This window comes from Macaca nemestrina, chromosome 2 (genome assembly GCF_043159975.1).
Source record: "Macaca nemestrina isolate mMacNem1 chromosome 2, mMacNem.hap1, whole genome shotgun sequence".
NCBI classification, from domain to species: Eukaryota; Metazoa; Chordata; class Mammalia; order Primates; family Cercopithecidae; genus Macaca; species Macaca nemestrina.
This window is the reverse complement of record NC_092126.1, coordinates 167304390-167318765: the sequence shown is the minus strand read 5'-3', so window position 1 is coordinate 167318765 and position 14376 is coordinate 167304390.

Here is a 14376-nt window from a genome sequence, read left to right as displayed (position 1 = left end):
GAGGAAAATCAGGAAGCATATGTAATTAGAAGAATTGCATACTGTTAAAGATAGAAAAGACCCAGAAAATCTTCTTGTTCAATCCTCTGATTTTATAGCTGAGACATGGAAACTTAGACTTTACACAGTTATTTAGGATGACTGAGATTAGTATTTAAAAAGCGCAACTCTCAAAACAGTGCCCTTTCTATTATACCATGCTGCCTGCCTAATAATATCAGGATATAAAGCTTTTATAGCATAGCTGAAGCATTTACAGAAGTAGGCTGGGTTGTAGATTAAAAATGTCTGTTTCTCTGAGGCCAAATCTACATTGCATCAGAACAACCCACAGCTATGTTAAACTTATAATAAAGTAAGGAACAACAAGAAAACACCACCAAAATAAATGGAATTTACATCAGTTGGACAAATAAGTAAGGCGATCCTCAATAACCTGTGTGAATAGACTACTTGTCTGTCCAGGCTGGGGCTGTATAACCATAGGCAAGGCTTGAGATGATTTTCAGGAACTCCAGAGTATTACAGACTGTGTTTGTAGAAGAGTTGCAGCGAAATTTTCTCACCCTCCCACTGCCTGGGGCACTGTTTCTTCCTCCCTGTATGTCCTACATAGACAGTCTACTATGGCTTTCTGGCTTTTCATCTGAATTACTACTCCTCAAAGTTACTCCCATTCTTAATGGATGTCACTATTCTGTCTTGGCAGGAAATAAAATTTGACTGAAATAATTTATACTTGTGTGTGAGTGACTGGTAAGTTCCAACATCTGAAGGGATAGAAATATCATAAAAGGAGGGCTTCCTAAACTCAATACATTTCTAGTAGATAAAATATTAGGAAAAATATTTTTGTATAGAAGAGTCTTTTAATATATCTTGCTTCTTTCCAGCAAGAGATAAAGACCTTTGTTTTTTAAAACTTTCAGGTCCACAACTCTAAATGTACCTTAAGAGACGCAAAATTAAAATTACAAACATAATCTATATGATCTTAATCCTTCAAGTCATGATAGCCACTCACACATGAGAAATCTTAGCTTAGATCATTGACTCAACACATTGTGTCTATTAAAATTTTTTTATATAGATACTAGGCATCAGTCAGGAATAGATAAATAAATTAATATTACTCGTGAAACTTTATATAATATGTGTATATAAATATAAACAAATAAGAACACTACAGACAATTCACAAATATACCTACTTTCCAATATACTTGGTAGATATTCCTGATGCCCATGTCCAGCAACAATTTATCAGTTAAAATTTTCACATGGCTTTTTTTCAGGAGCAAAATTAGTCTTCTTCTATGGTGTTCTTTTTGATTTCAAGAAAGCATGACAGAATATTGATCTTACGATAAAATCTGTCTGGTAAGTGGCTTTAGAAGCCATTTGTGACGTTTGGAAGTAATGGGAATGAGATGGTATAAGGAATATTGGCTGTTTCAATAGAATTGGGTTATAGGTAGAGCTTTGATCTAGGAAGTATCTAGCTTCGATATATGGACAAGACACTTTCAAGGGTAAGGAGGCTAGGTGAAAGGATAGACAGGGGAGACAATTTGGGTTGTGACAGCATTAAATGAAAAAGAGGAAATGTGAGCCAATATAGGTAGTGAAAGAGAAGGATATGAGGCAATGAAGGGAAACTTGTAATGTGGTCAATTATTTCTTGAGATAGAACGTTTTTATTCACAAGCTGATGTGAGACCTTCTAATGCTGGTGCCTGTTTTAATGCATATCGTAACTGGCAAAATGATTTTTCTTGGGACAAAAATGACCACCTTTCTATTAAGAAACAATACTGAGTAGTAGTTCACAACTTCTTTTCATTCCTACTAATCGGGGTTACATTATTTTTGGTTAGTGATAGTATTGGCAATAATACTTGGTTACTTAATCAAATAACAAAAATTTATTGATGATCACCTACTGTGTAAGTGGGTACTCTGAAAGATCTGTAGGAACTGTTCTCTATGATCCCTGTAATGGGATTCCTCTGTAATAAGATGATTTTAATATTGTTAGAAAAAGAAGATCAATACATAGAAAGAGTGATTTGAAAACAGTATGCAATTAAGTGTGAAATTGTTAGAAAAGAGCTCTAAATGCCCAGAAAGGTCACTTCAACCTACTAAGTGGCAGTTAGGATACTAAACACTGAAGTCACAAAGTACCACAGGATAAGATTCTTACACTCAAAGAGTGAACAGCCTAGAGATAGATGCAGATGAACAGAGAGTGAAAAGATAGTATTAGCTTTGCAAATACTCACATAGTACGCGTTCACATAAAGGAGGCCACCCAATCCCGACTGAAGGGCCCCAATCCTGACTGAAGGGCTCCAATCCAGACTGAAGGGAAAGTTTTCTGGAAAAGGTAGTAGCTGAGTTGTGTCCTAAATTAGGGATGAACTAAGGAGTTAGGTGTTGATGGTTAAAAAATAATGTGGGAGAAATTTCAAGAGGGTCAACAATAGAGATAAATGTTTGGAGTCAGGTGCCAACGCCGTAGAGCAAGGACATGGGGCAGGAAAGAAGGGGCCCTGACCAGAGAAGGATCACCATGGAGTAGCAGGAATCCCTAGATAGGGAGGATGGAGATGGATTATAAAGAACCTTAAAAGACAAAAAGAGGGAAATCTGAACGTAATGCATCAGTAAACAAGAAGGGCTTTAGTCTCTTGGGCAAGTTATTGAAAGTGGCACTTGTTCTATCAGCTGTCTGAAATTGAGGGCCCAACTAGGACATTTTCTCCATAATTCAAGCATAACAGGTAATGATCTGGCAGTCAAGAATAAAGAAGAAAGATAAATGTAACATATATTAAAACAGAAGACTCAAATGGAATTGTTGTCTAATTGGTTATATGAAATGGGTAAGAGGAAGGTATTCAAGATGAGTCCCATGAATCTCCACTTCCTCCCAATCCTGGTTTCTGAAGAATGGAATCATCATTGATAGGGACCAAGAAGTTGAGAAAGAATAATGAAGTATATCGGGGGTGGTGGAGTGAGGAACTAATTCTTCATAAACATCAGGTCTGCTATCTAGTTAACTACTTGTATGAGATGCAGTGTGCCTGTTACTGGTTTTGGCTCCATTAGCTCAACCAATATTAATTTCTCAGATGCGCACAATTAAGAAAGTAAAACTTGCAAAAAAAAGCCATATGATCCTTTCAATGTTGATGCTTATATTTGTTAGTATTAATAAATAAAACGACATTATTCTCTAATATCCATTCTAAAAATGTGATACACATAATACCTGGGCTTAAGTGGACTTTATCCACTAAAGTTTGAGTGTCATCAACTTATGTTTAATATAACCCAATAATCTATTTATTTTTATTAACTAGATCTCGTCTTCAAATTCTTAGGGAGTCCAAAATATTCTGGGATACGCTCACTGAATTTGATTGTTCATCATTATCCTCTGCCCTTGGGCATCTCATACCTTTCTTTATTCTAATCTATTTCTAACTAGAGCCAGACATTTAAAAAATATATTCTGTACATTTCAAAATGCATTTTGAATACCAAATAAAGTTATAAAACAGTTTTCCTCAATATTAATAAATAATAAGATTTATGTTGGGAAGGTTAGATTTAAGTTTACATATTAAAGAAGAAATTTACAAAATATAGTTATAAATATGGATCTGGGCTTTAAGAAAGTACCCCATAGTGGAATACAGATTTAGAAGTCACCAGGGTAAAGGTGAGAGGTAAGAGTCGCAATGCAGGGGTGTGTGTGTGTGTGTGTGTGTGTGTGTGTGAGAGAGAGAGAGAGAGAGAGACAGAGAGAGAGAGACTGACAGAAGAAAAATAAGAGTACAGTCTAATAACTGCATCTTGAATAGGGTTTGCCATGTTGGAGCAAGAAGTAAGAAGCAAGAAAAGTTGCTCCTCAAAAGCAGCAGGACCAGAGTATATCTCTTTTCGTCTGTACAGCACAAAATGCTTTCACATTCATTTGTCTTCACTTGACACCTTATAGCACTCCAGAGAGCTCTTTGGAAGAAAGATGTTTTAAGTGTCAGGTATTAAGATAATAAACATAAAAACAATAATAGATACACAAGACCTTTAAATAGAAGGAGGGTACTGCCTATATTCATCACTAAGTGGTTTGGATCAGTACCAAAGGCTGGTGGGAAGCCAGAGTAGGAAAAGTCTAGGGCATCCCTAAGTGTATAGTGAGGTGATAAACACACTGTGTAAGAGGGTGGTCTCCTCTCCAAATATGCCCTTTTGTCTCATCCAAAGTCTTATTAGTACTGACACTAATTCAATAGTTTATTGCTACATGTATAATGGGACTTTCATGTTCCCAAGAGAAATTCTTAGATCACAGACCATCATTATTATCATTGAAGTGGAAGATCATGGACTTTTATGAAGGGAATTGTTTAAATACATGTGGGATTTTTTTTTCTTGTAAACAACTGAAATGAAATCATTCCCCCCAAATATCATTTTATAATGGTTACTCTGATTTGCAAATACAATATGAGATTCTGATGTTATCCAAGCATTTCACAAATGAAATAATGTATTACCTCTGGAAACTGGCAACAAATTATCATTTATCCCAAGACATATTTTAAAAATTTGAAAAAATATAGAACATCACCAACACCCCCAACATACACAAAAATACATATGCAAACATATTCATTCAGTAACTCATCCTTAATTTAATTAAAGCCTTACTATAGAAGATTAGATTCCAAGGCTGGTTCTTCGTTGTGCTCATGTTGTTTCTGGATGAGGGAAATGCAGAACCAGAGAACTGAAGACTGAAACCTTGAGCTCCAAGTCATGTAGGATGTTTGCAGAAAGAAAGATATGTGTCTGGGGCTATCTTTGGTATTATGCATAGGTTCTGAGCTTGAGTTTTCATATTTGACAAATAAAAATCCTACAGATATTCAGATATAAGAAGAAGATTTGGTACATCCCCACTGTATTTCCAGCCATTCAATTGTGTCACCTGAAACTCGGTGCTGAATACTGCACTGATTCTTTATCATCTCCTCTTGCCTAGACAGAGCCAAAGTATTATAATGTACTCTGCGTCAATGTCCTCTCAGCAGTTTTTTTAATCTGAAATTTAGATGGAAAATGTTCTTAATTTATATAGAAAATGTCAAGTTTATATCCACAGATTTCTGTGTTATAAAACAGCAAAAACATTCAGAGTGAAGGCATATTTAATTTGCAGGGTTTTTTTTCTGTTGATCAAAATTTAAAATGTTTTCCCTTACAAGCAATAAAAAGGGTAGTTCTGATCACTTCTCAATATCTGTAATTATATCCCCTAAATTATAAACTGTAAACCACACAGTTTTTATTGTATCTTCCAATTTTTTCATTGGATGGGTTCATAGCTGTCATAAGATCCAGCTCTTTCATTTTACAATTGGAATAACTGAGACCCTAAGACTAAAGATCTTCCTCAAGGTCACATAATAGATTGTAGGAGAACCAGGATAAAAAAGCATTTCTTCTTATTCTCAGTTCAGAATTCTGACTTAAATACAATGACAGTCTGTCAAAGGAAGACATATATGACCATGTGCATATGTGTATGTGTTTGTGTTGGTGTGTGTGTACGTGTGTTGGTGTGTGTATTTCTTTGCTTAGTCTGTTTCGTGGATAGAGTTCTCCTACTTCCTTCCCCACTCCCTTCAACCTTTCTTTATGCAGCAAATTCTTGTTTTGTATATTATTTTTATTTGTGTTAGTGAACAGGTTATTCAGGTTAATCTGCTCATGTTAGTGAATAATCTGCTCACTAACACAAATAATAATATATAAAAACCAGAATTATTATCATTTTATCATTTTTAAATTTTAGTTTTAGGGGGTACATGTGCAGGTTTGTTATATGGGTAAATTGTGTGTCACTGAGGCTTGCTGTATGAATGATCCCATTACCAAGGTGCCCAACAGGTAGCCTTCCAATGCATGCCCACCTTCCCATCCTCCCCCCTCAAACAGTTCCATCTATTATTCCCTTACTTGCATCCACGTGTATTCAGTTCTTACCTCCCACTTATAAGTAAGAACATACAGTATTTGTTTTCTAGACAGAGCCGAAGTATTATAATGTACTATATGTTTGCTTAGGATTGCATTGGTTTCCTTAGGATTATGACCTCCAGCTGTATCCATGTTGCTGCAAAAGACATGATTTCACTTTTTATGGCTGCATAGTATTCCACAGTGTATTTGTATCACATGTTCTTTATTCTGTCTACCACTGATGGGCATCTTGGTTGATTCCATGTCTTTGCTATTGTGAATACCACTTATGCAGCAAATTCTTACTCCTTAATCAAGACCTGTTTAAATACCATCTCTTTCTGCTTTCTGCTCCCATCTTTGGTAGCGTCCCTTGCTTTACTCTCATAGAAAGCACGTGAATCATTTCAAGTACACAGTAGCAGAGCTGTCTGCACTTGAATCATTTTGGTAGCAGAGTTGTCAAACACATCAGAGTTCTTTGAAAATACATCTGCATACTACTTGAGAGTAGATCATAGACCATTTTCACTATTTTACAAACTCCTTAAGAATATGAATCAGGCCAGGTGCGGTGGCTCACACCTGTAATCCCAGCACTTTGGGAGGCTAAGGAGGGCAGATCACATGAGGTTAGGAGTTCGAGATCAGCCTGACCAATATGGAGAAATCCTGTCTCTACTAAAAATACAAAATTAGTCGGATGTGGTGGCTGTAATCCCAGCTACTCAGGAGGCTGAGGCAAGAGAATCACTTGAACCTGAGAGGCGGAATTTGCAGTGAGCCGAGATCGTGCCATTGCACTCCAGCCTGGGCAACAAGAGTGAAACTCTGTCTCAAAAAATAAGAGAATATGAATCATAAGCTACTTGCCTTTGAATGCACAGGGACTAGCACAGTGCTTGATTATGGTAACTATTTCATAGGGGTTTGTAGAAATGGTTCAATTTAATTTAGACAAATTTAGCAAAACCCTACTCTTCAGAGGATTTAGTTTAACGAAGAAGTATATCTTTACTGTAGACATCATATTATACTTCATTTTAATGTTTCTGAAATTTATAGAAAATATAAGGACCTGACTTTCATAAATACCAGTATTGGAATGTTAGGGGTGAACCAAGTGTCATTTTTCAGAAGCAATACTGGTAGCTACACTTCCCATTAAGTATTATTCTAAAGAAATAGTACCTATAACTTCTCATCACTTTTTGAAATCTTCACTTTTCTCCCTATGTGAAGATAATATTTTATATTCATTTATACATAGTTTGTTAAACTCGTCAGAGACCTGGAATTTCAGGACTAATCTTAATTGGGTGATGCTTCAGTTAATGGTCTATTGACTAACCCGAAGATTTGTTACTGGGGAATATCTGAATGGTTACATCTATTCCTATATGACTAAAAATACATTATTTAGAGAAGGCTACAATTTTAGAATGTGTGAATGAGACCGCTGAGAACAAGAGAGAGTAGGACCAATCATCTAGTTCAACGATTCTCCCATGACAGACAGTGGAAGGTCATTTAAGCTAAGCTGCATATCCAGGCCTCTCTGGGCTGAATTATGACCAAAGTTTGATGGGTGGGGAAATTAGGTTGGTTACTAATAATCTTTGCCCTTTTTAGCATGTGCTTCTCTGACTTTGCCCCAGTCACTGTCTGTCTCCACTTTGTTGCCTCTCCCTTTCCCTACACTTTTCACTCACATTCACTCTAATTTCTTGTCTGAAAATTTTCCTTCTCTGCACTCCTGTATCTTTTTTTTTTTGAACAATCTCTTTTTTTTTAATTTCTTTTTTTTATTATTATTATACTTAAGTTCTACGGTACATGTGCATAACGTGCAGGTTTGTTGCATATGTATACACGTGCCATGTTGGTGTGCTGCACCCATTAACTTGTCATTAACATTAGGTATATCTCCTAAAGCTATCCCTTCCGCCTCCCCCCTCCCCAAAATAGGCCCCAGTGTATGATGTTCCCCTTCCTGTGTCTAAGTGATCTCATTGAACAATCTCTTTCTTTCGTTTCTTCCTCCTCACTCGACACCCTATGCCCCACACCGGATTATTAAAAAACAGTTGAATATTTAAACATTATCTAATATTTGTACTGAAAACATTTTCTGGAATTTTTTGTTCTTAATTTTCCATTTGGTATTTAGTCACCAAGCATTCTTGATTAGGAGGGTTTCAAGATGAAAGCAGTAAATGAATCCTGAATTTTTACCTTTGACAAAAGGGAGAAAAAACAGAAGACAGAGACTGCGAAGTGCTAGGGGAAAATTTTGAAGAAAAGTCCTTGACCTCAAGAACATCCTACTGTAGCGGGTAAAGCACATGCACAAATTGCTTTTTGCTTATGTGTAATCTCAGATTGAATTTTTGTTTTGTAAGTCATTGGCTCCTGGAAATTCAAGGATATCTATTCTGCTTTATGATATATTTAAGTGAGACAAAGAGTGGAATCTTAAATAAGAATACTAAATGTGGGAATGTAAGGTAATCCTCCTAGTCCTTTATTAAAATTGGCGTAGACTTTGAAGGCTTGGGACTTTAGTGAGAAGGAGGAGATTTGGAAAGGTTCTAAAGCAAAGCCCCCAAAATGATTAAAGCAGTTAGGAAAATTAGCAGATGCCCATTAGTTTGGAGCCAAGCAGACATTTGCTGGATCACATTAGAATCTGTCCAGAGGCCTTAGGAAAATAGTTTTGTAAAGTAATGATTTTAAACCATGAACGTCAAATACAGCTTCATTTTCTTAACACTGCCTTAACCAGCCCCATGCAGCTTCCTTCTAGAAATCCTTTTCTAGCTCCCTTCTAGAAATTCAGGTTGGCCTCATTCCTAACACCAGCTCAGCCAAGGCAAGACGTGCAGCAGTCTTTATTGTCAGTCCTTCATATCTCCACTCCGTGGCCCTGCCATAAGTTCTGGCTTCCCAGAAGGTCCTCTCCCCTCCCTGCTATATCCTCCCAGCAGTGCCCTCAAAAGCCAGCCAATCCTAAAAAAAAAGCACATTGGAGGCAGAACCCAAATAATCATCAAGTAACTAGATGCTCTGATCCTTATATAAAATTGAGATTTGTCACAATACTGTATATGTAGTGACATTGGAATATGAGTATAATAATAAATACATGATTTATATATTACAGATGTATAAAGCTTCCATGTCCAGATGTTTGGTCAGATGATAGGAATATGAGAAGGAATCAGGTATACTCCTACTTTCAGTTTATACTTTCACAGAACAGGAAATATCATGCCAACTAACACATTAGCACACTAGAAATTTGAGATGCTGGGATACATATTTGCAAAAGGAAGACTGAAGGCACAAAGGTGAAACTGATTAAGTATTCTCAACGTTTCTGAATGGGGCAAATAATTTCAAGTAAATCTTCATTGTAAAAGTGATGATAAAGCAAAATATATTTTTTTATAAATTGAGAAGAAGGAGGAGTGAGAAGGAAACTATACATTGCTCTACTCATTTGGTAATGCAAGCTTTTTAGTATATCCAGAGTAAGGCTATCAGTAGGAGAAATCGTTGAGAGAGATACACAAGAGTGAAAAAACAGACGGCTTGCACTGAACTTTACTAGCAGCACAATAGTTGTGGAGACAACATGTATAATTATATGAGACACATTTTCTTTGTAGCTACACACAGACCTATCCCACACACTAAACACACACACACACACATACACACATACACACTCCTCAATCATTTTCTTTCTAAATTAATGAGGTATAGTATCAAGTATCCAAATTAAATAGTCATTTTAGGTGGGGCTCAGTCTGGGATATAGAAAAGGACTTGACATAATGAAAAATAAAATTAAAATTATTTCTTCTCTTTTCTCCTTAAAACTCAAAGCTAGCCAGGTGTGGTGGCTCATACCTATAATCCAAGCACTTTGGGAGTCCAAGACAGGAGGATCACTTGAGCCCAGGAGTTCAAGATCATCCTGGCAGCATAGCAAGATCCTTGTCTCTACAATTTTTTTTTTTTTTAATTAGTGAGGCATGGTGATGCACACCTGTAGTCCCAGCTACTTAGAAGGCTGAGGTAGGAGGATCGCTTGAGCCTGGGAGTTCAACATTGCAGTAAGCCACTGCACTCAGCCTGGGTGACAGACTCTGTCTCAAAAACAAAACAAAACAAACAAGCAAAACAAAACAAAACAAAACAAACAAAAAACCTCTAAGTCTAATCCTTACTCCTTTCTTTTTAATCTCTCCACACAACACACATACACACACACACACATAAGCATGCACAATAGAAGAACAACAACAAAAGGATGGAAAGACAGAAAAAAATGAAAGATAAATGGCTAGATGTGAGGTCTTCAATTGCTTGGATAAGAAGGAGCTAAAAATATTAGAATGCCACTTCCTCTTACTCATCCTTTGCCCCTTCAGATATTAACCATAACATAAGCTGACTTTCCAAGATCATCAGGCATGCCAAGGGAGATTTCAGCCACGTGTCTGATTTACAATCCTTAGTGAGTAGCATCTGATCTGAAAACCAACAAAAGTGGGTGTTATAGAAACTTGAAACATTTATATTAATAGACTTCTAAAAAATCAGAATATTTAAAATTCCTTTTGAGATAAAAAAAATTTCAATATCAAGCTTCACGAGCTTGTTACCGCATCAACGATATACAGACAAGAGCTGTCAGAAGACTATCAGAGAAATGTGTTTTCCCACCCAAAGCTGCATTTCTCCATTTCCTCTCTCAACTGTACAGCCCATCTGGCAGTGCATGTACAGACCGCTGGGAGAACTCAAACTTGGAAATTGAAATTTCAGGCTCAAAGAAAAGGTGAAAATATTACGAATTTCCCCAAAGCTTTAAAACTCCAAACAATAGTAATCTTATTCTGAAACTCAGGAAAGAGTTGTATGAGCTTTCTTGTAAAAGAATTGTGTGTGTGTGTGTGTAGCATTTTACAAAAACCTTTGGTAGAAACTGATGACTTCATTAGAACGCCAGGTGGATCTTGTCCCCCAAAACCCTCCTTTCTGTTTGTTTGCAAAAGATTGAATGAACCTTGTTAGAAGTCTGTTCACTTTCCTCTTTCAGGAGTGGGCCAATACATATGCTATATCTCTTTAGAAATTTCCCTGAATTACCCAAATGTCCATCAGTGACAGACTGGATTAAGAAAATGTGGCACATATACACCATGGAATATTATGCAGCCATAAAAAGGATGAGTTTGTGTCCTTTGTAGGGACATGGATGCAGCTGGAAACCATCATTCTCAGCAAACTATCGCAAGGACAGAAAACCAAACACCGCGTGTTCTCACTCATAGGTGGGAAGTGAACAATGAGATCACTTGGACTCGGGAAGGGGAACATCACACACCGGGGCCTATGATGGGGAGGGGGAGGGGGGAGGGATTGCATTGGGAGTTATACCTGATGTAAATGACGAGTTGATGGGTGCTGACGAGTTGATGGGTGCAGCACACCCACATTGCACAAGTATACATATGTAACAAACCTGCATGTTATGCACATGTACCCTAGAACTTAAAGTATAATAATAAGAAGAAGAAATTTCCCTGAATTATTGGGCAAAAGGGAAAGAATATAACAAAGTAAGCTGTGTGAACGAGAACTGGCGAAGTTTACATCCCTATGGATCCTCTACTTGGGTGTATTGGGATGTTTAGCTCATCTGAGTTGCAAACCTGATCAGCCTGCATTAGATGTCAGTGAATGTGGAGAGTAGAGGCTGCCAATGCAGGTTATTTTCATAGACTCTTTAATGGCTGCTCTACCTACTCTGCTTATACAAATGTTCTTAGAATAGTATTGATTTGAGAGACATTACTTGCCTATGGACTCTTCTCTCTTTCATGGTGACTATTGTTTCTAGATGTTCGTTTTTATGGACCAGCTCAGTCAACAAGAAGTTACTTTTTCCACCTGAGTCATTCTTTAGTTTCTATTTTAATTTCCTTCTTGAAGGAATTCAGATTTCACTAAGGGTGTTTGAATCTCAGAAGCAAGAATAGTACAGTTAGACCACTAGATGCCATCCAGTTGCCTGGTTTTCAAGCTATGAGTTTCCAAATTCTTGGATTTTTAAATAATGTGTCCCAAGACCACAATGTGAAGTGGGAGTAAAGAAAATGCTGAGAAAGCTTTCAACAAAAGAAACAAGATTTTAAGTGACTTTCATACACCCAGGTTTCATTTTCAATTTCTCATTTGATAAAAGATCTTTTTGTTAGAGGATGAGAACCTCCAGTTGCAGAGAGATTCAGCAGCTTGTTTTAGGCCACCCAGTGAGTGACAGAGCCAGGAGTTGTCTCCAGAGTTGTCAGCAAGCATCCTTCCTGCCCCTCTACACCCTCCTCTACTCATGCCTCTTTACATCCTGTTGGCATCTACTTTTTTCCTTTTTAAATGTTTCCACAGTTCTTTCTTTCAGCATTATATAGTAGTGTCTAGAGCAGTCTTCTTCTGGTTTCTCTGTGTATTTTATTCAATATCCATTATTAATCAATTCTGAGAGTATTAGTTCACTCTCAAAAGACAGGAGGAGTCATTATTGGCATGACTAATATTATCATCTTTTACACTGACAATGTTTTATTTGGAAACGTTCACCTTTTATAGATTTTACGCATTAATTATATAGTTATAAACATATACATCCTTATAAAGTACATAGAGGGGGAATATTAAAACTACGGTCTTAAAATGAGAAATGACTTGCCCAATGGTCCACACACATTTAGAAGCACAAGCAGTTTTAGAGTCCTGTTTCCAGTGTCCGCTCTTTCCACTTAAACACTCTAACTGAAGACAAGGTTTGGGTGGGGTGGGGGCAGTTAAATTTTCACCTGTGTAGGAGATAAGTCTGTCTGCTTTCCCTTGACATTTCAAATGACTTGATTCCTTATTAAATCAGTCATGCACACACTTACAAATTACGCATTCACCTTGCCAACCTCACCACCAACCTGCTGGAGCAAGACCAGAGGACCACAAGTTTCCCCATAAACCTTTCTGCACAATCCACAGGGTTGATTATCCTTTCGTTATCAATGTCAATACCTAGACATTCTTTGCAACCATTAAATTATGACAATGTTTTGAGCACAATTGATTCTCTCTTGACCTCTCATCAGTCCTATACCTTCTTTTCCACCAGATTTTTATTCACATAGTCAACTCTGCTCATGACAGAATATCTCATTTTGGGACCAATCTGTGTAATATGCTACTCAAGACCCCCACCTTATCTCTAAATCCTTATCTGAATATGTAGACTAACAAGCATAAGAGATTGGAAGGATGGATAGAAATCAAACATGAAGTAGACACTTTCCGTAGAAAAGAACAATGCCAGGGAAAGGACACATTCCCCAGCACTAGAATATGTATAGCTCTAAGGAAACATGTACATATATCCAGTTACGTATTATACAAAATCTTATGCAGCCTCTGAACACCCTTTCATTCCATAATGTAATGAATGCAGAAACCAGGAAACAGCCCAAGGTAGAGGGAACAATATACTCCAGCCACTAGCACAGTTTTCATCAAAACCTAAAATTTGCAAAGAGGCTCATTCATTTCCTCTATTCTCCAGCTCAATCAAAGCATGGAAATAGTAAGAATACTAATAAATCCTGAATTAGTTACTCTTGGTCTTAAACTAATGTTGTTTGCCCCACAGTTGACAGCTTGGAAGATTAAAGGTATCAATTTGAATACCCTCTGAAGGGAAAGGAAGATCTTTGTGGTATCAGCAATTCAATTTTCTATTGAAAACTAGTGTCTTTTAGAAAGCATGGAAAAGCCATTTCTGGGTGAGTCATGGCAAAACAATTACAATCACATTCCTTTGTTGCTTGGGTAGATCACTGTTCACTTATCCCTGCATCCATAAGCTTCTTTCGTGTCTGCCATCTCATACCAGATACCACTTGTGGTGAGCTTCCTTATAACTACTTTGGAAAACTAGTTGAAGGCAGAAGGTAGTTTTCTTTCTTTATTATATAATGAGAGCTTTGGGTCACTGGTGGTTGCTTTCTTACTGTGCTTTTAAAAGGAAGAAATGCCTTCAGTTTGCTGGGAGCAGAAATATGTTTTTTCATCTAAAACCATTCCTTGCATCTCACTAAATATTACTGAGCGAACCACAAGTAGCTTATGATCTTATCTATTTGGAACAGCAAACTGAATGTATTAGGAAAACCTCTTTAGAGCAGTGGAGCCCAGCAGCCCAGGAAGCTTTCAAGAATAAAATATCTGACGGCAGGTGGCCTGGGTAGTAGACCAGCTG